At 40.9% G+C, this 27,343-nt stretch overlaps 1 protein-coding gene and 1 pseudogene across 2 annotated transcripts in view; one reads left to right on the forward strand and one right to left on the reverse strand.

Annotated features, from left to right (window-relative positions):
* The window catches only part of RND2 (Rho family GTPase 2), a 531,702-nt gene that overhangs the window by 292,472 nt on the left and 211,887 nt on the right, over positions 1–27,343 (reverse strand). The gene's annotated exons all lie outside the window — the stretch shown is intronic.
* LOC149457278 (uncharacterized) lies at positions 15,578–20,588 on the forward strand (annotated as a pseudogene).

A 27,343-nucleotide genomic window follows, 5' to 3' on the forward strand; every position in this document is an offset into this window, starting at 1 on the left:
GTGATCCTTAAAGCGTGAGATCCCTATATTTACAATTTGGAAATTTGTTCCTTTGAAGCCTTTGAGGCTATTAAACAAGGCCTGTTCTTTTATTGAAACATGTGAGTGTCCTTATTCGATTTATATGGTATTGAGTGGCAGTATTACACTATGTAGCCTTTCTTTCCTTGCACACTATTGAGGAGTCCATGGAGAAGTAGAGCGGAGTCGATTGCTGTATCTAAGCAGGGTGAAGGAGATTTGAGTTCCTCCTGAGGGGCTATAGGATCCGTTATATCCTATGAGGCTTATTACTCACCTCCATCTGGTGAGTGCGGTCAATATTATTTTTCACGTGGTGATTAGGTGGAAGCACATTTTGGAACATTGTTTTGAAAATCCTTTTGGGAAAATAAGGACTTATGTTTGAAATATTATATATATATTTTTGCACGGACATTTATTTATTTGTGATTATTTTTATTTATTTAATTTTTGCGCTGTTTTTTGTGTTATTTATTATTGGTGGTTTTCACTGGTGCACAGCTGCATAATTGTATACTTTCTTTGATTGGCGATGGGATTTTTTTAGTTTATTATTGGCATGGTACCTAGGACTCCATATTGTTGTAGACCAGATAGCAATCATACAGGAATCGATAAACATGATAAAAACATGATTAGTAAATAAAAAAAAAAATATATATAAGAACATTAATACAGATTAATAAGAATTAATAAACCACATATATGTGCATCATATATTAATAGCACATTAACATATACCAGTAGATTAATAAGGCAATTCCCAATTAAAAAGTGGTATAAATATAAATATAAATAAATGGTTCATAAAATCTGATGGGGTATAATAAATACGTATAAAACATTATATAAATAACTATTATCCTTACTAAGCCGGATGATTGAGCCTTATATATAAAAATGTACCGCAAAAGGAATAAATATTATTAATAAATAAAATATAATTTGGCAAAGTGACACCGTAAGATAGATAAAATGGATAACCAAAATGATATAAAGAAATCAACTATTATCGATAAAACAATTAATATCCAAATCCACATTGAGGCCTTGGGGTTGCAAAGATCTGAGTTCAACAATCCACTTGGTCTCAAGATGAGACATTGCTCTTCTCTTGTGTCCACCCCTCCAGTGCTGCGCAATCCTATCGATCGCGGTGAATCTCAATGCTGAGGGATCCATAGCATGGTAGTCTCTAAAATGTTTGGACAATGAATGATCCTTAAATCCTTTTTTGACATTATTGTAGTGCTCTCTAAGGCGATCTCTTAAACGTCTCGTGGTTCTGCACTGTAGGAGGTACACCGTGTGTGGTGTTACACGTAATCACTGGGTATATCATATACTTTTTCCCAGTGATACTAGATTCAAATTCTTTTACTCTTGTTTTGTGTACGCCATTATACTTACAGGCGACACACCTGTTACAGGGCTAAAAACCCTTAAGTCCAAAAGATGAGGACATGTTCATTGGTGGGTCCACTACGTTAGGGGTTATAGAGAGTCTGAGTGAAGGCGCCTTTCTAAAAGTGATTTCAGGGTGATCTGGTAGAACATCACCCAATACAGGATCATCCTTGAGGATAGGCCAGTTCTTTCTGATAATCTTGGAGACCTCCTTATACTGAACAGAAAAATCCGTAATGAAAGGGCAAAACTTCCCAGGTCTCACCGCTTTTTCCATAGTAAGTAGACCCGATCTCTCAAGTGAACCTACCTCTTGGATAATTTGGTCCAAATTATTTTGATCATATCCTTTTTCAGTAAATCTGGTTCTCAATATTACAGCTTGATTTTGATAGTCCGATAGGTTGGTACAATTCCTTCTGAGCCTAAGGAATTGGCCCCTTGGAATGTTATTCAACCATGTAGGATGGTGGCAGCTATCAGTGGGAATATACCCATTCCTATCCGTGCTTTTGAAATGTGTTTTTGTTACAATGCTGTCCCCATCATTCACTAGTACCAAATCTAGAAAGTTGATTTCTTTAAAATCATGTTCATAAGATAATAAAATATTAAGATCATTATTATTAAGAGTAATAAAAAAATTCTTTAGAGAAAACTCATCACCCTGCCATAGGAGAAGCATGTCATCTATGTATCGTCGGTAAAATATAAGGGAAGGACACTCACGGGAATTATATCCTCCTCCCAAGGGATCCTATATCCTAAGGGATAAGCGGGTTCTTGGGGAGAGGTTGGTATGTTTCTATGTCATTTAATAGGAGGAAAACCTGGTTCATGTAGTTCTCCTTATCCATAATAACTACCCCTCCACCCTTGTCTGCAGGCCTAATAACAAGATCCTTTTTTGCGAACAGGGACTTAATTCCACCATTAATTTTATGTTGATTACGTAGTTTCTTAACTTTAATCCTATCCAAATCCTTTAATGCCATACTCTTAAAAGTATTAATGTGAGATTGTGCCAGGGGATTAAAAAGGGAAGCATTTTTTAAATTGGAAGATTTAAAATCATTACTGGTGTGAATCAGAACATCCCGTGTAGGGGGCGTAGTTAGGAAATGTCTTTTTAAAGATAATCTACGTACAAACTTATTTATATCAACATAAGTGCCAAATTTGTCCAATTTCCTCTTAGGGGCAAACTTCAGTCCTTATTCAACAGGCTAAGCTCATTATCTGTAATCTGTGATTGTTTTACTCGGATTAAAAATGCCCTTTGCTATCACATCTTTCTTTTTTTGTGGTCTATTAATTCTCTTTCCTCCTCTCCTTCCTCTGTATGAGTACTTCTTTAGCGATTTGAACCCTCCCCTAAAAAATTATTGGGCTGGGGGTTACGAGGAGTTAGTACCATATTAGACCAAACATTAGAATTATGAGGCATTTGGTTATTCCTGAAATTTCGTGATGGATTATGTGTGTTTTGATTGTCATGATTAGTCCACCCTTTATTGTTTGGAAAAGAGTTCCGATTATAAGGTAAACTGTAATCCCCACGTTTCGGGGATTTACCATGAGAATAATAGGAATCTCTAGCATTAACACTATTATGATTCCGATTTTGATAATAATCATTCTGTGGATCCCTCCAAGATACTCTCCGTTGTCTATCATTAGGGTAGGGGTGATATTGAGGCCTATTATTAGGATATTGATCTAAGGGGTGTGATTTGATATCCCTATTGAACATTTCTTCATTATCATGTTCATAGAGATTATCGTATTTATTATATGTGGGCACATTATATTCAACCCTAGACAGTCCTCGTTTGGTTGGTTTTGAGGGTGGGGGTCTGGAAACCCTGGGGTTCCTATTATGAGTAGATGAATGCTCAACACCAGCAGTTCTCACATTCTCCAAACTAAGGCCAGTGGGATTTTCAGTTTCCTCATTATCAGATTTTTGCCACCTAAAAACATTATTATTTTTGTAATCTGCTAAATCTCTGTTATATTTCTTCTTTTTCTTACTCCTTTGTTCCCTTTCAGTCTTCTCCAAAAGATTTTTTATTTTATTGGATTCAAGTATATATCCCTCACTTTTCATGTAAGGTACCAGTTTTTCTCGTGTTTTACTAATTTCATTATTAAGATAAGTCAGCTTTTTCTTTTTCTGTATCACTAAAAATTTCAATAAATCCAGACCCTTGTTATTAAAAAAGGTGAACCATTCAATCTCACAATTAATGTCTCCATTCTCTGGGGGAATGTCCTACCTTAGAGACCTAGGTACTATTTTTTCTTTAATGTACTTCTCAAGGAAAGTAATATCCCAGATGGTTCTAATTTCTGATGTAACATGGTTTGTTAAATGGAGGAAGATACCATGAAGATCATCCTCAGGAGTATCTTGAATAAAAACATCATCAGTGATAGCTGTCCTTAAAGCTCTTAGTTCAAAAATATCCATGATATATGGCTAAAAAGCTGCTGCTCAACTTAATACAAAGGTAATGGATAATGCAAATAATGACGAGGTAAGTGAGCGCAAAACAAAACAAAAAACTGCAGCAGCTAGCAAACAGGGCAAACCTCAATACCTTTAGACTAAACAAATAAAATGACAAGGTATGCAGCGCTAAATAAATGTCTTTGAGAAACTCTGATAGAAATATCACTGCTGACACACTATTATATTAATTGAAAACCTATCCAAGTTCCAAGTAAGGTGGCTATAACCATGTAGGTTTGTAGAATATAAAAATCAAATGTTCAATTCAGAGTAAAATCAGCGTAAAAATCCTGAAGATTCCAATAAACTTATGCGCTTACCACAAGAACATACAAACTGAGCATTGTATGTATGTTATCAGGTGTACCATCAACGGAAAAGGAGCCTGGTTCCTTGTACAGAGGAAGGAGAGGAGGAAAGAGAATCAATAGACCACAAAAAAAGAAAGATGTGATAGCAAAGGCATTTTTAATCTGAGTAAAACAATCCTTACAGATAATGAGCTTAGCCTGTTGAATAAAGGACTGAAGTTCGCCCCTAAGAGGAAATTGGACAAATTTGGCACTTATGTTGATATAAATAAGTTTGTACGTAGATTATCTTTAAAAAGACATTTCCTAACTACGCCCCCTACACGGGATGTTCTGATTCACACCAGTAATGATTTTAAATCTTCCAATTTAAAAAATGCTTGCCTTTTTAATCCCCTGGCACAATCTCACATTAATACTTTTAAGAGTATGGCATTAAAGGATTTGGATAGGATTAAAGTTAAGAAACTACGTAATCAACATAAAATTAATGGTGGAATTAAGTCCCTGTTAGCAAAAAAAGATCTTGTTATTAGGCCTGCGGACAAGGGTGGAGGGGTAGTTATTATGGATAAGGAGGACTACATGAACCAGGTTTTCCTCCTATTAAATGACATAGAAACATACCAACCTCTCCCCAAGAACCCGCTTATCCCTTAAAAGAGGGAATTGAAGAGTATTACTAGTAGGGGTTTTGAAACTGGCATCATTAATAAAAAAGAAAAAGCTTACTTATGCCCAGTGGCCCCACACCTTCCGATGCTCTATTACCTCCCAAAAATTCATAAAATTTTTTGTGTTCCCCAGGGAGGCCCATTATAAGTGGCATAGGATCGCTTAATTCCTGTATAGGTGAATATGTTGATTTTTTCCTGCAGCCTTTAGTTAAAACCACGCCAGCATATTTGCGAGATACAAAGCAAGTATTAATGGATCTAGCAGGCCTTAGGGTGAATGAGGAAACTTATTTGGTGACTGCAGATGTCTCATCCCTGTATAGTAATATTAAGCATAAGGATGGAATGTAGGCAGCACAGTTTTATTTGAATACAGCAACGGATATCCCTAGACTACAAAAGGAGTTTATTCTGGACCTGCTAGATTTTGCCATGCGTAGGAATTACTTTTGGTTTAACCACACATATTATTTACAGGTTACCGGAGTTGCTATGGGGGCTAAATTTGCCCCAAGCCTGGCCAACCTGTTTATGGCCAGGTGGGAGGAGGATATAATTTATTCCCGTGAGTGGCCTCCCCTTATATTTTACTGACGATACATAGATGACGTGCTTCTCCTATGGCAGGGTGATGAGTTTTCTCTAAAGAATTTTTTATTACTCTTAATAATAATGATCTTAATATTTTATTATCTTATGAACATGATTTTAAAGAAATCAACTTTCTAGATTTGGTACTAGTGAATGATGGGGACAGCATTGTAACAAAAACACATTTCAAAAGCACGGATAGGAATGGGTATATTCCCACTGATAGCTGCCACCATCCTACATGGTTGAATAACATTCCGAGGGGCCAATTCCTTAGGCTCAGAAGGAATTGTACCAACCTATCGGACTATCAAAATCAAGCTGTAATATTGAGAACCAGATTTACTGAAAAAGGATATGATCAAAATAATTTGGACCAAGTTATCCAAGAGATAGGTTCACTTGAGAGATCGGGTCTACTTACTATGGAAAAAGCGGTGAGACCTGGGAAGTTTTGCCCTTTCATTACAGATTTTTCTGTTCAGTATAAGGAGGTCTCCAAGATTATCAGAAAGAACTGGCCTATCCTCAAGGATGATCCTGTATTGGGTGATGTTCTACCAGATCACCCTGAAATCACTTTTAGAAAGGCGCCTTCACTCAGACTCTCTATAACCCCTAACGTAGTGGACCCACCAATGAACATGTCCTCATCTTTTGGACTTAAGGGTTTTTAGCCCTGTAACAGGTGTGTCGCCTGTAAGTATATTGGTGTACACAAAACAAGAGTAAAAGAATTTGAATCTAGTATCACTGGGAAAAAGTATATGATACACCCAGTGATTACGTGTAACACCACACATACGGTGTACCTTCTACAGTGCCCTTGTAATTTTCAATATGTAGGCAGAACCACGAGACGTTTAAGAGATCGCCTTAGAGAGCACTACAATAATGTCAAAAAAGGATTTAAGGATTATTCATTGTCCAAACATTTTAGAGACTCAGGATCCCTCAGCATTGAGATTCACCGCGATCGATAGGATTGCGCAGCACTGGAGGGGTGGACACAAGAGAAGAGCGGTGTCTCAACTTGAGACCAAGTGGATTGTTGAACTCAGATCTTTGCAACCCCAAGGCCTCAATGTGGATTTGGATATTAATTGTTTTATCGATAATAGTTGATTTCTTTATATCATTTTGGTTATCCATTTTATCTATCTTACGGTGTCACTTTGCCAAATTATATTATATTTATTAATAATATTTATTCCTTTTGCGGTACATTTTTATATATAAGGCTCAATCATCCGGCTTAGTAGGCATAATAGTTATTTATATAATGTTTTATACGTATTTATTATACCCCATCAGATTTTATGAACCATTTATTTATATTTATACCACTTTTTAATTGGTAATTGCCTTATTAATCTACTGGTATATGTTTAATGTGCTATTAATATGATGCACATATATGTGGTTTATTAATTCTTATTAATCTGTATTAATGTTCTTATATATATATATTTTTTTATTTACTAATCATAAAATTCATGTTTTTATCATGTTTATCAATTCCTCTATGATTGCTATCTGATCTACAACAATATGGAGTCCTAGGTACCATGCCAATAATGTTTATATGTTACTGGCTATGATGTTATTTTAGATATTTTCATGTAATATTCTTATTATTATACAGTATTTATAAAGCGCCAATAGTTCGCTCAGCGCTGTACATTACAAAGGGGGACAGAACATGTGACAGAACAATACCAATACAATGCAAAACATGAGGGGATTGAGGGCCCTGCTCTTTGGAGCTTACAATCTAGGAGGGAGGGGATAGTGGTACAGGAGGAGATAGCTGTGGGGGATGGAGTGGTAGGAAGAGTGGAGGAGGTCGGCAAGTTAGCAGGGGGTGGGGTAGGCTTCCCTGAAGAGATGGGTTTTCAGGGTGCGCCTAAAGGAGAGGAGAGTAGGTGATAATCTGATGGGTTGGGGCAGGGAGTTCCAGAGGTTGGGTGACACCCTGGAGAAGTCCTGGAGGCGGGCATGGGAGGAGGAGACCAGGGAACTAGAGAGAAGGAGGTCTTGTGAGGAGCGGAGTGTGCGTGTTGGGTGGTACTTGGATATTAGGTCAGTGTTGTAGTTCGGGGCAGTATGGTGGACGGCTTTGTACGTCAATGTTAGAATTTTGAATTTGATCCGTTGCGCAATCGGGAGCCAGTGGAGGGATTGGCAGAGGGGGTGGCGGAAACGGAGAGGTTGGAAAGGTGAATGAGTCTGGCAGCCGTATTCAGGATCGACTGAAGCGGGGATAGCCAGCGGCGAGGCAGGCCAGTGAGGAGGGAGTTGCAATAGTCGATCTGATATGTCGCTCAGTAGGTGTGTGATTCGGGCAGAGACCGAGGGGGTGAGGTGGGGGGTTGAGAGATAGATTTGTGTGTCGTCGGCATAGAGGTGGTAGTTGAAGCCGTGAGAGTGTATGAGTTGGCCAAGGGAGGAGGTGTAGATGGAGAAGAGAAGGGGCCCAAGGACAGAGCCTTGAGGGACCCCAACAGAGAGGGGGAGTGAGGGGGAGGTGGTAGCATTATAGGAAATGCTGAAAGAGCGTTGTGACAGGTAGGATGAGAGCCAGGAGAGAGCAGAATCTCTGAGGCCGAGGGAGTGTAGTTTTTTGAGGAGGAGGGGGTGGTCGACTGTGTCGAAGGCCGCAGAGAGGTCAAGGAGTAGGAGCACTGAATAGTGGCCATTAGCTTTGGCGGTTAGAAGGTCGTTGGAGAGTTTGAGTAAGGCGGTTTCGGTGGAGTGTAGGGGATGGAAGCCAGACTGTAGGGGATGGAAGCCAGACTGTAGGGGATCGAGGAGGTGGTTGTCGTTGAGGTGAGAGCATAGGCGGGTGTAGACGAGGCGCTCGAGGAGTTTAGATGTAAATGGGAGCAGGGAGATGGGTCTGAGGTTGTTCGGGTCATTGGGGTCCAGGGAGGGCTTTTTAAGTATGGGGGTGATGTGTGCATGTTTCAGAGGGGAGGGGAAAGTGCCTGAGGAGAGGGAGAGATTGAAGATGTGGGTGAGGGAGCGTAGGATGGACGGGGAAGGAGGTCGTAGGAGTTGTGAGGGGATAGGGTCGAGGGAGCAGGTGGTGAGGCGGGCATCAGAGAGGATCTTGGAGACTTCCTCGATGGTGGTAAGGTCAAAGGTGTGGAGTGTTGGGGGAGCTTCAGTATGAGGAATGTAGGGTGGGGTGGAAGTGGAGGTCAGAGCAGTGGTGGGGCCGTGGGAGAGGGGTGATGAGGGGGTAGCTGAGTGAGGGGGAACGGGGTTGGAGGGAGTTTGAGCAGCGACGAAGTCCCTGCGGGTTATGTCAAGGGGGAGGAGGGATGAGGGGGTAGCTGTGTGAGAGGGGACGGGTTGAGAGGGCGTGTGAGTTGCGGCAATGTCCTTGCGAATTGTGTCAATCTTGTTTTTGAAGTGATTGGCAATCTCAAGGGCGGTGAGTGAGGTGCTGGGTGGAGGTGGGGGTGGAGAGAGTAGAGAGTTGAAGGTGGAGAAGAGTCGGCGAGGATTGGAGGAGAGGGTCTTGATGAGGGTCAGGAAGTAGGCTTGTTTGGCTGCGTGGAGGGAGGAGGTGTAGGTGCGGAAGGCAGATTTGTAGCAGGTGAAGGCTTGTTGGGATTTTGTTTTGCGCCATAGTCGCTCCAGGGCACGACTGTGTCGTTTGAGGGTTTTGGTGTGATCAGTCTGCCAGGGCTGGAGCGGTCTGGGTCTGATGTTGCGTGTGGTTAAAGGCGCTAGTGAGTCAAGGGCTGTTGACAGCGCGTTGTTGTAGACAGTCATGGCCAAGTCGGGGCAGGACAGGGGGAGGATGCGGTCATGGAGTTGATCAGCTGCAGAGTGGAGGGGGGCAGGGTTAAGGTTGCGGAGGTTACGGCTGGTAGTAGTGTGACATTTGGAGGGGTAGGCGTTGGAGGACGAGGAGATAGAGAACATAATCAGGTTGTGGTCAGAGAGAGGGAAGGGGGTGTTAGTGAGGTTGTGGGGAGCGCAGCGGTTCGAGAAGACAAGATCAAGAATATTACCGTTGGAGTGGGTGGTGGATTGCATGCACTGTGCAAGTGCAAAGGAGGAGGTTAAGTGGAGGAGATGGGATGTGTCCCGGTTGTCGAGGTTGACAGGGATGTTGAAATCCCCAAAGATGATGGTGGGTAGCTCAGAGGAGAGGAAGAAGGGTAGCCAGGAGGAAAAGTCATCCAGGAAGCGGGGTATGGATCCAGGAGGCCGGTATATCACAGCAATCTTCAGGGGGGTTGGGGAGAATAGTCGGACGCAGTGGGCTTCGAAGGAGGAGAAGGATAGGGAGGGGGGGTTTGGGAGGACTCGGAAGGTGCTCTGCGGTGACAGGAGCAGACCAACCCCACCACCTTTACGACCGTCAGGTCTGGGTGAGTGGGTCCAGGTGAGACCTCCGTAGGAGAGTGCAGCAGGGGAGGTAGAGTCAGTGGGCTGGATCAAGGTTTCCGATCAAAGCAAAGAGGTTGTGGATGGCGGTAAGCTTGTTGCACACCGATCGGGCGTTCAGGAGTGCACATGAAAATGGGGGGGAGATTTTAGGGAGTAGGGGGACAGATACTAAGTTGCGGGGGTTGCGGCAGGACGTGGAGGCGGGAGGGTGTTGTGCGGGTGAGGGAGGTGGTGGAGGGCCAGGATTCGGGGAGATGTCCCCCGCGGCTAGGAGGAGGAGAAGGGTGAGAAAGGTGGCATGGGAGCGGGATGTGCAGGAGCGTGAGAAACTACTAGTGGAGGTGTTCGGGTCAGCGGGAGAGTGGAGTAATAGGAGGAGGTGGTGGGTGCCGTAGAGGGGTGAAGGAAGCAGTGAGGACACAATATACAATTGTTTGGAAGGAGCAGAGGGATATAGTGAATGGATTTTGGGAACGGAGGAGAGGAAAATGAGAAGGAGGAGTGGAAGAGGCATTTTGGGGAGGTGAAGAGAGCAATAGTAGGGAGATGATAGCAATGAGGGGGAGATGTACAAGTTTTGGGGTGGAGCAGAGGAGTAAAGAAATGAGATTTGGGAACAGAGGATAGTAATAAGATAAGGAGAAGAGGGGGAGTATTATATAAAGGTACACGGAGTGGGATTCAGGTATGTAAGAGAGGTTTCCCAGGGTGATTGCTTGCAGTCTGTCCAGCATGCAGTAGAGCTTCTTGCTGTTGTTCTGTCTTCCTGCTGCTTAAGTTCTCCTGCTTTAGTTCAACTGCTGTGTTTAACTGCATCGCACTCTTTCGAAGCAGCACTCAATCTGAAGCAGCACCCCCATCAGAGATCTCCCCCCATGAGCTGATCTAAATTTATAGGGAGATGCTCAAATGAGCATTCAACTCCACCCCAATTAGAAGCTGATAAGGATCACATGAATAGTGGGGGATGTTTCTCAGGAAACAGACTACAGTCATAAAAACGAGTGCAGCTAGAGGTGAGAACTGGTCAACATATACACAAATATAAATACACCATTTGTTCTGAATATAACAGGAGTCAATGCATTTTGAGTTAGGAGTGGAGGTAGGAGAAAGATGCATTTACCCAGGAGGAAAGCAGCAGGAGTCAATGCGTTTTTGAGTTAGGAGTGGAGGTAGGAGAAAGATGCATTTACCTGTGAAGGTAGAGGAACTGTATGAACTGTATGGGATTCTCCCACCTGTTGATATGGAGGGGACCGCTCTTTGGATATTAACTGATCCCCATCCCTGATCTGAGAACCGAGCTGTGACAGCTCTGATTGTTTACAGCGGATGACATACCCGCGCATGCGCATTAGGTGCCGCGATTGTCGGCGGATGACGTCATTGGCGCATGCGCGCTGGCCCGTGGTGACGCACGGTGCCTATTGCGCATGCGCGACCGCGCTCATTTAAACAGGCATTCTGGCTTAAGAGTCACCCCTTTGATAACGAGCGTGTCTGCTCGAAACATGTTAGGGGACTCACCCAGCTGACGCCACTAACCACCAGGGAGCTATTAACCACCAGGGAGGTTGCAAGCTAACCTGGCTGATGCAGGCTCTAATGTGAGTGTTTTACCTTTCTTTGGAATTTCATAATAAAGACATACTTCACTATCAATACAATTTTGCCTTGTGGCTCGGTATTCTGCGAGTCATGAAAGGTGGACCATCGTAGGAGAAGTACTTACCAGGAGGCTGGACGTCGGTGGACCTACCGGTGAGCTGGATGTGACCCCAGAGTGAGTGCTGACATCCCCTAAGTGTCTACCATAGTGACCGGATGCTGCCCGCAGTGGGAACCAGGCTCCTTTTCCGTTGATGGTACACCTGATGACATACATACAACGCTCAGTTTGTATGTTCTTGTGGTAAGCGCATACGTTTATTGGAATCTTCAGGATTTTTACGCTGAATTGAACATTTGATTTTTATATTCTACAAACCTACATGGTTATATCCACCTTACTTGGAACTTGGATAGGTTTTCAATTAATATTATTGTGTTTCAGCAGTGATATTTCTATCAGTGTTTCTCAAAGACATTTATTTAGTGCTGCATACCTTGTCATTTTAATTACATCATCAGTTGATAAGAAGGAAGTCAGCTGCCTTGCACAACATTCTAGTTTGACCCTCCCCTGCCCCTCTTCATCATCGCTGTGGTTACATTAGCTCAGTGATGGATAAAAACTGAGAGAGAAAAGAAACACTGGAATACTAGTCAGTACCAGTGTGCAGAAGTGTATTTGCTTTGGAAGAATAAATCACCTCTAATGTTGGGAGTCCTACATGTATGGATGTTGCTGCGTTATATAAAACTATTAGAATAGTTTTTCACATTTTAAAATGGGGTGCCCTTTTAAAATTATGGACAGTCTTGAGGCACCCCATTTTAGAATGGGGTGACTCGAGACTGTTCATAATTTTAAAGGGTGCCTTGGGACTGTCCATAATTTTAAAGGATGCCTTGACTGAAAAAAGGTTGAGAAACACTGGGCTAGACAATGGCACCCTGACTGTCATTAGGTATTGGGATGAAATCCTTGAACCCACTGTCAGACATTACGCTGGTGCAGTGGTTCCTGGGTTCCTCCTGGTACACGACAATGCCCGGCCTCATGTGGAGAGAGTATGCAGGCAGTTCCTGGAGGATAAAGGAATTCATACTATTGAATGTCCCCCACGCTCGCCTTCCCTAAATCCAATAGAACACCTCTGGGATATCATGTTTCGGTCCATCCAACACCGCCAGGTTGCACCTCAGACTGTCCAGGAGCTCAGTGATTATCTGGGAGGAAATACCCCGGGACACCATCCATCATCTCATTAGGAGCATGCACCGACATGGCCAGGCATGCATACAAGCACGTGGGGCCATACAAACTACTGAGTACCATTTTGAGTTGCTGTGATGAGATTTCAGCAAAATGGACTAGCCTGCTGAATCATTTTTTCACTTCGATTTTCAGGTCTTTAAATTCAGTCCTCTGTAGGTTGATAACATTCATCAAACGATAGGGCATCCTTATGTTCCTAACACATTACCCTGTCCATATCAGTATAGATATCCAGTATGAGATTTTTCCGCATTGAGATCTGATGTGTTTTCAAAGGGTTCCTTTAATTGTTTTGAGCAGTGTACTATGCAGTTGTGTCAGCTCATTCTAAAATCCAGGGAGTCACCCTGTTTTTTTACCCCTATCCTCCTGTCTCACTGAATGGTAAAAACATTGAAGAGGCAGAAAAAATACAGAGTGGTCCAAGTCTTCCCATTTTTTTTATTTTTTTCATTTTTAGGCTGAATATAAATCTATTTTTGTCCCAAGCATGTTTGAATCCAATTACAATGATGTACACACCTCCCATGATTCCTCTTCTTTCCTGACCATGCCCTCTTTTTCGTTCATCAGCAACTTACGGTTTCTAAACAATATACACCATTTCATTATGAACATTGCACAGTACTACTTATTTTGTCATTTCAAGTGGACATAATAATAAGTTCTGTATGTAGTCTTTGAATGTATCGATCCTGGCTGGCACCACCACTGTTCTGTTTGCTGGATGTAATTCTCAAAATACTGTGTGGTATTGTTTTCATAGACACTGTGGTCCCATTATTATGCCTTTTGTTAACCCAAGTGTGTTACAAAGTTAGGCTGGCCATTTACCTTCAACTATTTAGTGCAAGGGCCTGCCTAACTGGATATAATTGAAAGTGTTGTATAGGTTTGACCTCCTATTATATGCTTTTTGGTAAATTGTACAAGAAAATTGTATAATATATGACCAGTCTTAGACGGAAAAATAGAAAATAATTAAAGTGGTTCTAAATGCTGAAGGTTTTTTGCCTTAAAACGGAGTTCCACCCAAAATGGGACACTCCGCTTGTCTGAGTCCTCCCCACTCCACTGCCACATTTGAAACCTTTTTCTTTGGGGGGGGGCAGGTACCTGGTTATGACAGGTACACGCTCCCGATTCCGGCTCAATTTGCTGCAGCGAACTGACCCAGAACTTCGCCCACCCCCCCCTTTCCCCCACAGACTGTAGCCCATTCACAAAGTGCAGCCCAGTAGAAAACTGGCTGTGAAGCTGCAAGGTTTCATCGCTGGTTTCCCTTAGTCAAGATGTTGGCGCCAGCACCCGATTGGCTCGGTGAGGACAACACCGGAAGCCTGGACGGGTAAGTGCCCTAATAAAAGTCAGCAGCTACAGTATTTGTAGCTACTGACTTTTTTTTTTGGGGGGGGGGGAAGGGGGGGCTCGAACTCCACTGCATTTAGGTAAAAAGCCTTCAAAGTGCAGTTACCCCCCAACCCCTTTTATCCACTTGCCCTCCGTAAGATTTACCCCAGGCCATGATCAGGCCATTTTTTGCTATACAGTGCTGCGCTACTTTAACTGACAAATGTGCAGTCATGCAACACTGTACACAAATTAAATTTATGTCTTTTGTTTTCACACAAATAGAGCTTTCTTTTGGTGGTAATTGATCATCACTGGGTTTTTTATTTTTTGCACTATAAATGAAAAAAGATCGAAAATATTTACAAATAAACAATATATTTTTACTTTTTGCAATAAAATATATCCAATAAAAAATAAATAAAATTTCTTCATAAATTTAAGCCAAAATGTATTCTGCTACAGGTCTTTGATAAAAAAACAAAAATCAAAATAAGTGTATATTAATTGGTTTACGTGAAAATAATAGTGTCTACAAATAGTGGTATATATACACTGGCATTTTTATGTATTTCTTTTTCTACTAGTATTGGCGGTGATTAGCAACTTATAGAGGGACTGCAATAGTATGGTGGGCATTCTGACACTGACAAAGGGTGGGAACTGACTGTCATCGCCAGTGACACTAATACAGTGACCAGTGCTAATAAAGAGTGCTGACACTACTGGGCAGAAAGGGGTTAACATCTGGGGCGACCGAAGGGTTAACTGTGTGTTAGCGAGGGATTAAACTGTGTACCAGGGGACTTGCTGGCTTTTATCTCCCTGCTTTGCAGAGAGATAAAAATCAGCACTTCCACCCTGACAGGAGAGAGATCTGTGTTGTTTACACACATCCCTGATCACCACCACACCAGTCACAGTGTCCCTGATCATCACTACACCAGCCACAGTGTCCCTGATCATCACTACACCAGCCACAGTGTCCCTGATCATCACCACACCAGTCACAGTGTCCTTAATTATTGCAATACCAGTAATTTTTTTTTTTAGATATTTATTTATGATTTCGTTTTTTTCTTAAGTATACAAAACAGAAGCCATCTAAACCAGGGTGATGGCATGAAAGTCATCTGCACAGAGCCCAACAACAAAATTGACATGACCGTGTGTGATACATATGTGACATGAGTGTATAGGGTGTATGGATGAGAAGTGATTGACACTCAACTGTCATAATGCTAACGATTATAACCATTAGATGGGTAACTGGAGTTCAAAATAACATGTTGGAAGTGTACATTAAACCAGTTAAAACCAGTTGAAACCAGAGATGTGGCTGATATTCACCAGATGTGCATTCCATCAAAATCGGTAACTACGCGTGATGGCACAGCCGATCATGCGTTGACTCTAACTACTCCGCAGAATCATACATGACGTTATACAACCAGGAGATACTGCGCATGGCAGTAGATAAAGACATTCCAAACTATGTATATAAAAGACGGGGGATTCTAGGGGAATTTGGGACTCATTGAAGATGCGGCAGACGTGCCTTGCGGTGATTTCCCGGATTCCCCTTTGCTGACTGTTGGAGTCCCCCAGTCACTGGGCAACGGGTGATGCTACAATATCCGGTGATGTATTGATGCTTTATTCTTGCTATAATATGATCTAAATATGATTTGCAATTCTGACAATTCTTATGTTTTTATACTAACAGAACTTATTCAATAAATCATGTTTTGCTGTAATATTTATTAAGCCTAATCCGTGTATTAGTGAGCGATTGTAGTAGTGTTAAAAACACTTTGTTTTGAGGCAAAACATAAATTGGCGTAGTCGGCAGGATGCCAAGTAGAGATATCTCCTAATAGGAAGTTTATTTTGAAAAATTGATTTTTGCACGTTGACCCCTAGGTACCAGGGGGCCTCTGTGCAAAATATTGACATTTGGCATTTTGCCAACAAATTTCGGAGATTTAGCTACCTGGCATTTTAGAAAAGAACCAGATATGTTTAAGCGAAAAGCGAAGGGTAAGATTGATAAGGTGGAGATTCCCGGCTGGACCGAGACTCCATATGATATTTTAGCACAGGAATTGTCAGGTGCAGGGTTGGCAGAATCGTGGGATAGTAAGTTTAAAGGTATCGAACCCCTTGATGTTGTAAATGTACTTGAGGGGATCCCTGCCAAGGCAGGTGATGCAGTAGCTTTAGGCAGACGCAGTTGGATTTTGCTAACTGCATACAGGAAGATTCATAAGAAATTACATCAGGTAATGAAGGATTACCATCAGCTAGAGCAGAAGACCATAGAACAAGAAGGTAAAATTGTTCTTCTGCAAAGTGGGCAAAAATTGTTGAAAGATAAATTAGAACATTATCAAAATATAGCTGAGATGGCAGCAGTAAAAGTGGCCCAAAATAAGTATAGGAAACGAAGGGGAAGGGTGAACCGTGGAAAAGTGCAGCAGGCAATAGCAGCAGCCACAGTTAATTGGGATCCAGGTAAATGGGATGCTGATGTATGGGATTCCTCATCAGATGATGCTTGGGATGACTGTCCAGGAGGACCCGGTTGCCCGGACCCTGAACCAGTTACTAGGAGTAAGAAAATAGAAACAGGAGGTGTAAGGAGGAAGCTATGAAGGTAGCAATGGTTATGGATGAAACAGATAGATATCTGGATACTTCCATGACATTAGCTGCCCAAAAAAGGATAATTAGGAATGTATAAACCTGTAATCATGTATAAATATGTAATCATGACATTGTTAATATCATTAAATAATAGTAGATGGGAAGAGATAGTGGATAAGATAGCTGAATTTCAGGATATGGGAGAATGGGTTAAATCTTCCTCCTCCAGAGATAAGAGAGAGCAATAACTCACCTCCCCTTTGACAGAAGGGGAATGTGGATAATCACCTGTCCTGGAAAGATATGTTCCAGGCTTTACTTAAAGCTGGAGTTCCTAAAGAACACATTGATGGGAAAGATACACAAGTATTGTGGAAATTATACAAGCAAAAAGTGCTGTCAGGAAGGAAGGTTGATAAGAAGAGTGCCGAAGTAAGATTAAAAGAACATAAGGATGTAGACAAGAAACAAGAAAGGGAACAGGAGAAAGGGAAAACAGCAGATTTCCCTGGTTGGGATCAGTTTTAGAAAATCTATTCCTGGGAAGAAATAGCAACCATGGTAGCTTTAAAAATTCAGACAGCCTCAGCTTCTCCCAAAGATCTGTTAGGATCGCAAGAGGATAATTTGGCATGAGTAGCCAGCCAAGCCCCCGTATGGATTAAAAAAGATGATAGGCCATATTTACAGGTGAGTATCCATTGGGAAGGGGGTAATATACAAACAGTGCCAGCATTAGTAGACACGGGGGCAGAGGCTACTCTAATTTATGGAAATCCAAATAAATTTAAAGGACCCCCAGTGTAAAAATATCAGGGTTGGGGGGGGAAGGTGACTGAAGGTGTACAAACTGAAGTGACCTTAAAAATTAGGAATATACCTCCACAAAAATACCCTGTACTGATAGTTCCTATAAAAGAATATATTATTGGTATGGAGTCCATGATCTTGCCAGCCCAGGACCGGGTGGCTCAATTGCTTTTGATTCCTTTGTATATCGCTAACATCAAAGAAGGCGAAGCTTCCACAAAGTTAATGGTTAGAGGAGACCAAGGCTTTGGCTCTACTAACACAGTTAATGTGGGGGCTAAAATTTGGGTACAGGGGGCATCTGGTCCCCCGGAACCTGCAGAAGTAATAGCCGTTGGTAAGGACCGCACCCTACTGATCATGAAACCAGGCATAGAAAAGTGGGAATATGTCCCACAAGAAAAATGTTATTTGCGGGAATGATTCATACTGTATTGTCTTTCACAGAGCAACAATGTACTTACCTTCAGTCTTGGAATCCTTGGTATCGTGTGGTTGGTGGAATTAGAGGTCGGAGCGTGGACGCCGGGAGTTAAAGTAACAGATACCGGCAATGCCAGAATGAGCTGGGGTTGGAAACGCATGCGTACGAATAGAACTCAAGATGATTTTATATGCCCAACTAATCAGCCCTGCCCCATTCTAAATATAACCTTCAATGGTACTGTATGGACAGGAGCTCCAATAGAGGGTTACAAGCCAACATATGCGGTTCATGGAAATGAAGGTGTGAAATGTAATCTCTGAAGTTAGCATTTGCTATTGCCATCAGGAAGCAAGCTTCATTTATTTGTCAGCTGCAAATAGGAGGTCCGTAACGAGAAACTGTACCGCTAAGACTAAAACCAAGTACTGTCTTTCAGTTTGCTCTTAATGAGACAATGATTATGACTTGTACCAACGCCAGTAAAATCCAAGGAAGATCATGGTGGGGTCAGTACTTAATCTTTGTAAATTCAAACACTACTCATATCGACCCCGGACATATTAAAAGATTGCCTTCTACATGTGAAAAAGTGGGTCAACATGCACAGAAAACTGTGATACATGCTCAAATAACATTCCCAAGTACTGTAAAACACTGTATGAAACGAAAAAAAAGAGCGTGGTATGATACATTGCTTGGGGGTTACGGCTCCCTAACAGGAACCTTAAATGGGTTTGATATTGAGACACTAGCAAATAGAATGTCTAATGCTGGTAGTAAGATTAATGATGCTCTAACTATGCAAGCTAAATGGATGCCTACTATATTCCGTCCAGCTAGTATAGCTGCCGGAATAGATGATGCGATGCTCCATTTAGTAAATGCTTCAAATAATTTTTTAACAGATTTTGATACTAACATTACAAAGTTTATTAATTGGTAGGTATGTACATTGCAGACCATATATGAGCAACAACAGAAAATGAATATGCAGGCTATGTTAATGACGGGAAATGAATTAGTGTGGAGGACCGCATTTAACAAAAGTATCCCAGTAAACATGTGGGTACATTTAGAAGCTCAGAAAATGATCTGCAATGACACTACTTGTCTTGGAACAATATTAATGTATAATGTTACTAAAACTACTACAATGTGTAAATATGTTGTAATGCCATTGATTATTGGTGCACCTGGTGCTCAGCATTATTGGAGTCCAGAGTTTTATGGCACCCATGTAGACAATAATAACAAAACTCATGATCTCTCATTTTGTGATAATACTCTTGAGGGAAAAATATGTAAGTTGCAGTCTTCTGTATATGAGCCATGTTTGTTGCAGAACACTGTAAATGTATGTAAATGGACCATTCTACCTATGTCTTATGAAATGATGGTAGAAATAGTGCCACAAACTGTGTGTATGGTAACTGACATTCCTGCAGTCAGAGGAATGAAAGTTCCCTATTCAGGTTGTATCAGTAATATATCTTCTTTAATGTGGCATAATGAAACTTTTATATTACAAGGAGATAAGGATGAGTCGGTTCAGGAATATTGGAAAAGTGATTCATTGGAAATTCCCAATTGGGAATTTAATTTAACAATTTTGAAACAATTAATGGATAAATCAATCGAAGTTCAACAACATATTGAATATACAATTGCACAACATGTGGTGACTACGACCATATCAAGTGGAAGACTGATAAAACTAGGATCTAGCATAGCTGACGCTACCTCCCATGATTGGTGGGATGTATTTCTGGGTTATTCTCCCTCAGCTACTAAGGTTTTGAATTTTCTAGTGCACCCTCTACTGGTTATTATGATATTTATAGCATTATTGACATTATGGAATTGTTACATAGCTTACAAATTATTTTGCAAAAAACCAACGGTGGTTATGGCAACTTATGTCATTTGAGTTTCAATCAAGGACCGATTGTGATACATATGTGACATGAGTGTATAGGGTGTATGGATGAGAAGTGATTGACACTCAACTGTCATAATGCTAACGATTATAACCATTAGATGGGTAACTGGAGTTCAAAATAACATGTTGGAAGTGTACATTAAACCAGTTAAAACCAGTTGAAACCAGAGATGTGGCTGATATTCACCAGATGTGCATTCCATCAAAATCGGTAACTACGCGTGATGGCACAGCCGATCACGCGTTGACTCTAACTACTCCGCAGAATCATACATGACGTTATACAACCAGGAGATACTGCGCATGGCAGTAGATAAAGACATTCCAAACTATGTATATAAAAGACGGGGGATTCTAGGGGAATTTGGGACTCATTGAAGATGCGGCAGACGTGCCTTGCGGTGATTTCCCGGATTCCCCTTTGCTGACTGTTGGAGTCCCCCAGTCACTGGGCAACGGGTGATGCTACAATATCCGGTGATGTATTGATGCTTTATTCTTGCTATAATATGATCTAAATATGATTTGCAATTCTGACAATTCTTATGTTTTTATACTAACAGAACTTATTCAATAAATCATGTTTTGCTGTAATATTTATTAAGCCTAATCCGTGTATTAGTGAGCGATTGTAGTAGTGTTAAAAACACTTTGTTTTGAGGCAAAACACCGTGCAACTTAAACAGTCGATAGAATAATACGGCTTTTAGCAGGAGTAAGTGGATGCAGTAGTACCACAGACAAGGACGGATCAATACAGCCAACAGTAAAAGAGAAACACAGATACATGCATCCTTCTACAATCACAAACACATACAACCACAGACAAAAACACGGTGTTCTTTCCAAGCCCAGGACAAAGCTATACATTCCACCCTTTTAAAGGGAGGATTGTGAAGGAGCCAAATCCGCCATTTGAGAGGCCAAAATATCCATATGCCATGAACTTTTTTGGACAAGCACGGCCTTTGTAAATAAGTTCGTATAAAAGGTAATACCTGATTGATCAGACATATGGCAATGGGTGTGGAGATGGATTATTCCAGTGTAGCAAAAGTGCTTTTTTAGCATAAAAAATATCAAAGGAAACAATTTGCTTGCAAGTTGCACTTATCAAGTACACCCAGTAGGCCAACCTCTGGGGGCTTGCAAACTAAGAGGAGTTCCCAACATACCAAACAATTCATCACAAAAAGAAAATAATCTAGGACAGGACCAAAACATGTGTAAAACATCAGCAGAAACTTCCCCACATCTGGGACAACAGGCTTGATCCATCAACCCCATTTGATTCAGCTTAGCTGAAGTGTAATGCAATTGGTGAATGAATCTGAATGTACAAACGTATCAGCAGTACTAATAACATCCTGTAAAATGGTTTCAGTAATTTCCTCCCAATCCTCATCCGTGAGGTCGGGAAGATAAGCATGCTAATTCTCATAGGAGGAGGGAAAGGGGTGTGAACCAACATATTGCAATACATTGTAAAAAGAGGTAACCAATTTAGTCATATCGGGATCCGCCAGCAGCCTAAATTGAGCCTGAATGGTGTGGTGTAGTAAAAGGTATTTAAAGAAGAGTTTGTTAGACACAGCAGTCTGTTCCTTAAGAACATCAAAGCAGATTAATATACCATTCACATACACTTGAGAAACATGCATAACCCCCTTCGATATCCACCAGGGCATATCTGGGTGATGGTAGAGTAATTTAAAGTTGGAGTTTCAGCACAATGGCACTTTTGGGCTGACAAGGGCCTTACCCCCAGATACAGTTGCAAGAAAAAGTATGTGAACCCCTTGGGATTACGTGGAGTTTTGCATGAATTGGGCATAAAATGTGCTCTGAACGTCATCTAAGTCACAACAATAGAAGAACACAGTCTGCTGAACATAATACTACACAAACATTAGATGTTGCCATGGTTTAATTGCACATAACATGTAAACATTCACAGTGCAGGGAGGAAAAAGTATGTGAGGCCCTAGCTTAATGACTTCTCCCAGAGCTAATTGGAGCCAGGAATGAGCCAACCTTGACTCCAATCAGTGTGATGATATTGGATGTGTTGCTGACAGCTGTCCTGCCCTTAAAAAACACACACCTGTTTTGGGTTTACTGGTTTCAAGAAGCACTGTCTGATGTGAACCATGCCTCGCAGAAAAGAGCTCTCAGAAGACCTACGATCAAGAATTGTTGACTTGCATGAAGCTGGAAAGGGTTACAAAAGTATTTCCAAAAGCCTTGATGTTCATGTGTCCACGGTAAGACAGACTGTCTACAAATGTAGAAAGTTTAGCACTGTTGCTACTCTCCCTAGGCGTGGTCGTCCTGTAAAAATGACTGCAAGAGCACAGCGCAGAATGCTGCATGAGGTAAAGAAGAATCCCAGAGTGTCAGCTAAAGACCAACAGAAAACTCTGGCACATGCTAACATTTTTGTTGACACATCTACAATAAGGAAAACATTAAACAAGAATGGAGTACATGGGAGGACACCACGGAGGAAGCCATTGCTGTCCAAAAAGAATATTGCAGCATGTTTGAAGTTTGCAAAAGAGCACCTGAATGTTCCACAGCACTACTGGCAAAATATACTGTGGACAGATGAAACCAAGATTGAGTTGTTTGGGAAGAACACACAACACTATGTGTGGAGAAAAAAAAGGCACAGCACACCAACATCAAAACCTCATCCCCACTGTAAAACATGGCGGAGGGAGCATCATGGTTTGGGGCTGCTTTGCTGCCTCAGGGCCTGGACAGATTGCTGTCATTGATGGGAAAATGAATTCCGGAGTTTATAATGACATTTTGCAGGAAAACGTACGACCATCTGTCCGCCAACTGAAGCTCCGCAGAGGATGGGTAATGCAACAGGACAATGACCCAAAGCATACAAGTAATTCAACAAAACAATGGCTGCAACAGCACAGAATACGCCTTCTGAAGTGGCCCAGTCAGAGTCCTGACCTCAACCCAATTGAAATGCTGTGGCATGACCTTAAGAGAGCGATTCACACCAGACATCCCAAGAATATTGCTACACTGAAACAGTTTTGTGAAGAGGAGTGGTCCAAAATTACTCCAGATCGTTGTGCAGGTCTGATCTGCAACTACAGGAAACGTTTGGTTGAGGTTATTGCTGCCAAAAGGAGGGTCAACCAGTTATTAAGTCCAAAGGTTCACATACTTTTTCCTCCCTGCACTGTGAATGTTTACATGTTATGTGCAATTAAACCATGGCAACATCTAATGTTTGTGTAGTATTATGCTCAGCAGACTGTGTTCTTCTATTGTGACTTAGATGACGTTCAGAGCACATTTTATGCCCAATTCATGCAAAACTCCACGTAATCCTAAGGGGTTCACATACTTTTTCTTGCAAATGTAGATAGCGGACCAGGCTAACAAAACATACATCTAGAGGAAAAAAAGTTCAGACACAGAAAGGGTACCTGGAAATGAACCTCATACCTGAGCCCCGAAGAGCTGACAAGAGGGTAGTTGAGGGATTGGGAGTATCCGGGTGAAGCCATTTATAAAATGTAGGTCAACTGAGAGGCTAGAAAATAATTATAGAAATTAGGACAGGCCAGGCCACCAAGCGAAGTAGATACTTGAAGGGGGGCCCTAGAAAATCGTCCACAGGAATTACTCTAGATAAATGAAGATATAAAGGGAATCAATACAGAAAATGACTTTATGGGGAAAGATGGGTAAGACACAGAGAATGTAGAGAAGCTTAGGGAGAAAAGTAATCTTTACTATATTTATACGCCCAAGGGGTAGGGATACCCACACACGGAACTTCACTTCCATGCTGGTCAACACCAGTCACATTTATTTGTAACATTTTTTTAACAGACTATATATTTTTTTTCTGTTTTGCAAATTTTCGGTCTTTTTTCCTTTATATAGCAAAAAAATAAAAACCCCATTGGTGATTAAAGCACCAGAAGAAAACTCCTAAAAAATGATAAAAAAAAGTCATGTTGGTAAAGCAGAACTGAGTAATTGTCATTCAAAGGAATTTGAAGGGTTTAACAAAAAAAAAAAACCCTTTCAGCTTGCAAATGCCATTGCAACCTTAGGATGGCAGTATTCATTAGCTTAAAAGTGTAATTGTTAGTTACATTTACAATATTAAGTAATGTATGCCATAAAGCTTAACCCCTGACCCTAGCACCTAACCATTTTCACAACTGCTATAGTTAAGAATCTTTTTAAATTGTAATGGGGTACATTTGCAATTCCCCATTTGTTAAGTGTGTTCTCAAGAATTTTGTAGTGATCTTAAAATCACTCTATTTGCCATTCAAGCAGACAAGTACTGCACACTGTTGTGTGTACTATCATTAGCTCATTCAACTATTTTACTGCCTTTACTTTATATGTTACATGCTAATTATTAGCCGCAAAATGTATAGCTGCATTTCTCAAAATTGAACCTATTCTTGGATGTAGCTTTAAATCCCAAAAATCACATTTATTAAAGAGTAATGGCTCCAAAACCAAACCTTGGGACATGACATATATAATCTTAGACCAGAGTATGAATCATTGGTCTCAGTGAACGCAATGCAGCCTTTACATTTTGTTTTCAAGCTATAGTATTTACATATTGTCATCTCTAAACTAAAAGAACTTGAACAGATTACCTTTTCCTCACTGACCCTATTATGTAACTTAAGTTCTTTTAGTTTAGAGATGACAATATGTAAATACTGTAAATATGTAAAAATAAAGTTTCTAGGTGCTTCTTAGTAGAAGAGTTCGAGTTTCGTTGCCAATACATGTCTTTCATAATTCCATGCTGACAATAATTTATATAATTTTCAATGGAATTTTACATTTATGCAGTCCTTTAACAAGTCCATAAATTTCTTAACTATGAGAAAAGGCAAACTTACATATTTAAACTTAGTTGATGAATATCCTATTTTTTTATTCAGAGATACATACCTTATTTTTCACACCATAATACTGGTATAAGTTATTAGAGAGTCACAAAGAGAACCGATGGCTTAGCAGAGCTTAGCTGTTATGGTCTGTGTAGACCATCTGGTACGCAAGCTTTATTAATTTTGTGTAATTGTCTAGGACCATATTTGCTTTAAGCAACTCCATGTAATTGTTGTGTAAATATTGCCTACCATCTCTATTCCATATCTCCGCAGCACCATGATCCTTTGTATACATAGTTAAAGAAAAAACATTTAATACATTTGCCTTTCTCCTTATTCCCAGGTGTGAAAGTGTTACTAAACCCAGGACCCTGCATTCACTATATCTGGTCTCACACAGTACACACACCATGGAAATGCAATTATTTTAGTAAATATAAACTGCTAAATACCTTTTCTCATCAGCAGTTAGAGCAGCTTGTGACTTCAGCAGAGCACTGGTTAAAGCTTGTAGGAGGAGTTTTCTTTCTGCTCTAGGAGGAAGTGAAACCTCTGACCCTCTGTCTAGACAGTGCTGATTGACCCTGTGCTGATCACGTGCACTCTCCCAAGAAAAGAAAAACCTCTCTAGCAATACACACCAAACTAAGCATATGCATGTGACCACAGGTCCACTTTATATCAGGTGGTCATTTCAACAAGAGGAGGGCAGACAAGAAGAGATCAAACAGCCTTTTTACACAATGCAGAGGATTAACCCCTTGGGTTCCACAGTGAGTATAACAAGCATGTTTTACTGCATATACAGACTGATTGTACTGTTGTGGGTTTCGTAACACTTAAATCTGAATTCTCATTTTTAGGAGTCAGCAGACCCTATACTTTTTTTCTGTTTTGGATGTGTTTTATGGTCTTTAGCAAAAAACAAGTAACTCTTGTTCAATTAAGCTTTGGCAATAAAACCTGGAAGCTGATTGGTTTCTATGCAGAGCTGCACCAGATTTTGCATTCTCCAGTTTTTGTAAATCAACCCCTTTGTGTTTGCTTTTGGCACAGCCATAAAGAGCACTTTCACCATTGTACCCCACTGATTAGTACACTATAATGTTGAAACATGTTTGAAATTGGGAATTTTTTGTTTTGTTTTTGGTGAGCATTAATACTTGTTACTAGCTGCAAGTGGTGGCTCTTAAATGAAGATTACAGAAAGGGAAATGGATATTTCTGGAGAACTGTCATTAAATGTGCTTGAGGTGATTGTAGCCGTATTAGTGCATTTGCGACAGAAACAATTGAGTACTGTCCGTGATACTTTTTTTATTTGCACTAACATACAATTTTGAGGACAAGTTACACTCCCCGAAAGCTTGTCCTCAAAATTGTATGTTAGTGCAAATAAAAAAAAATAAATGTGCTTACAATTCAGAGAGATTTTGAGCATGATCAATAAAGATCAATAGACATTAAATACTTATGTAGTAATACTGCAGATTGTTGGGGGTATCGGACTGCCTTGGAGGATCAGGAAGGCGTTTTGCCTCTACTGGAGTAAACTGGACTTATTTTATTTTGTATTTCACTGGATCAACTCAACAAGGGTTCTGAGGAAGTAGGAATTTAATTCACTTATTTTTGTCTTTTGGTTGAACTTAATTTATATAGGTATTTTTTAACTTGTCTATGAAGCTATGTGTCACTGTCTGGTATCAGCAGGGTGTGTATTATCAGTCTGTGGTATTAGCAGGATGTGTATTGTCAGTCTCAGTCAGTATAGGCAGAATGCATATTTTCAGTCTGGTAACCGTGGGGGTTCACGTGCATTGTTAGTCCCAGGTTATAGAAAAATGTGTATTATTTGTCTGTTAAAGTTGAGTTCCACTCTTTGTGTTAGTTTGACAGCAGGATTCTGCTGTCTCTGGAGCCCTGTAGTGCTTGGTTGTCAATTTGATAGCCAATTCTATTGTGTGCATCAGAAAATTTTATCAGGGCTCCTACTACACAAAACGGGACTCGCTCTAAAAGTGACAGCCCAACCCTGCATATTAACAGCAGGAGAGCTGTTCTACTGGCATAATCTGCAAGACTGAGCCACCAGTGTTGTCAGCTTTGTATCATGAACACTAAGGACGACTCCTGACATAGGGGTGGACTGGCTATGAAACAGCATATACAGTATATATATTTTAAAGTAACACTTTGAAAACACATCATGTCTCAATGGGGAAAAATCTCATGCTGGATATCTATACTGATATGGACTGGGTAATGTGTTTGGAACGTAAGGATGCCCCATCATTTGCTGGATATGAAAATTACTGTATCAACCGACAACCTACAGAGGACTGAATTCAAAGACACCCGAAAATCAAAGTGAAAAAATGATGCAGTATTTTACTGAAATTTCATTGCAGCAACTCAAAATGTTCTCAGTAGTTTGTACGGCCCCTT

The sequence above is a fragment of the Staurois parvus genome, unplaced genomic scaffold (assembly GCF_062004578.1).
Source record: "Staurois parvus isolate SC_StPar_1 unplaced genomic scaffold, SC_StPar_1.0 ptg000328l, whole genome shotgun sequence".
NCBI classification, from domain to species: Eukaryota; Metazoa; Chordata; class Amphibia; order Anura; family Ranidae; genus Staurois; species Staurois parvus.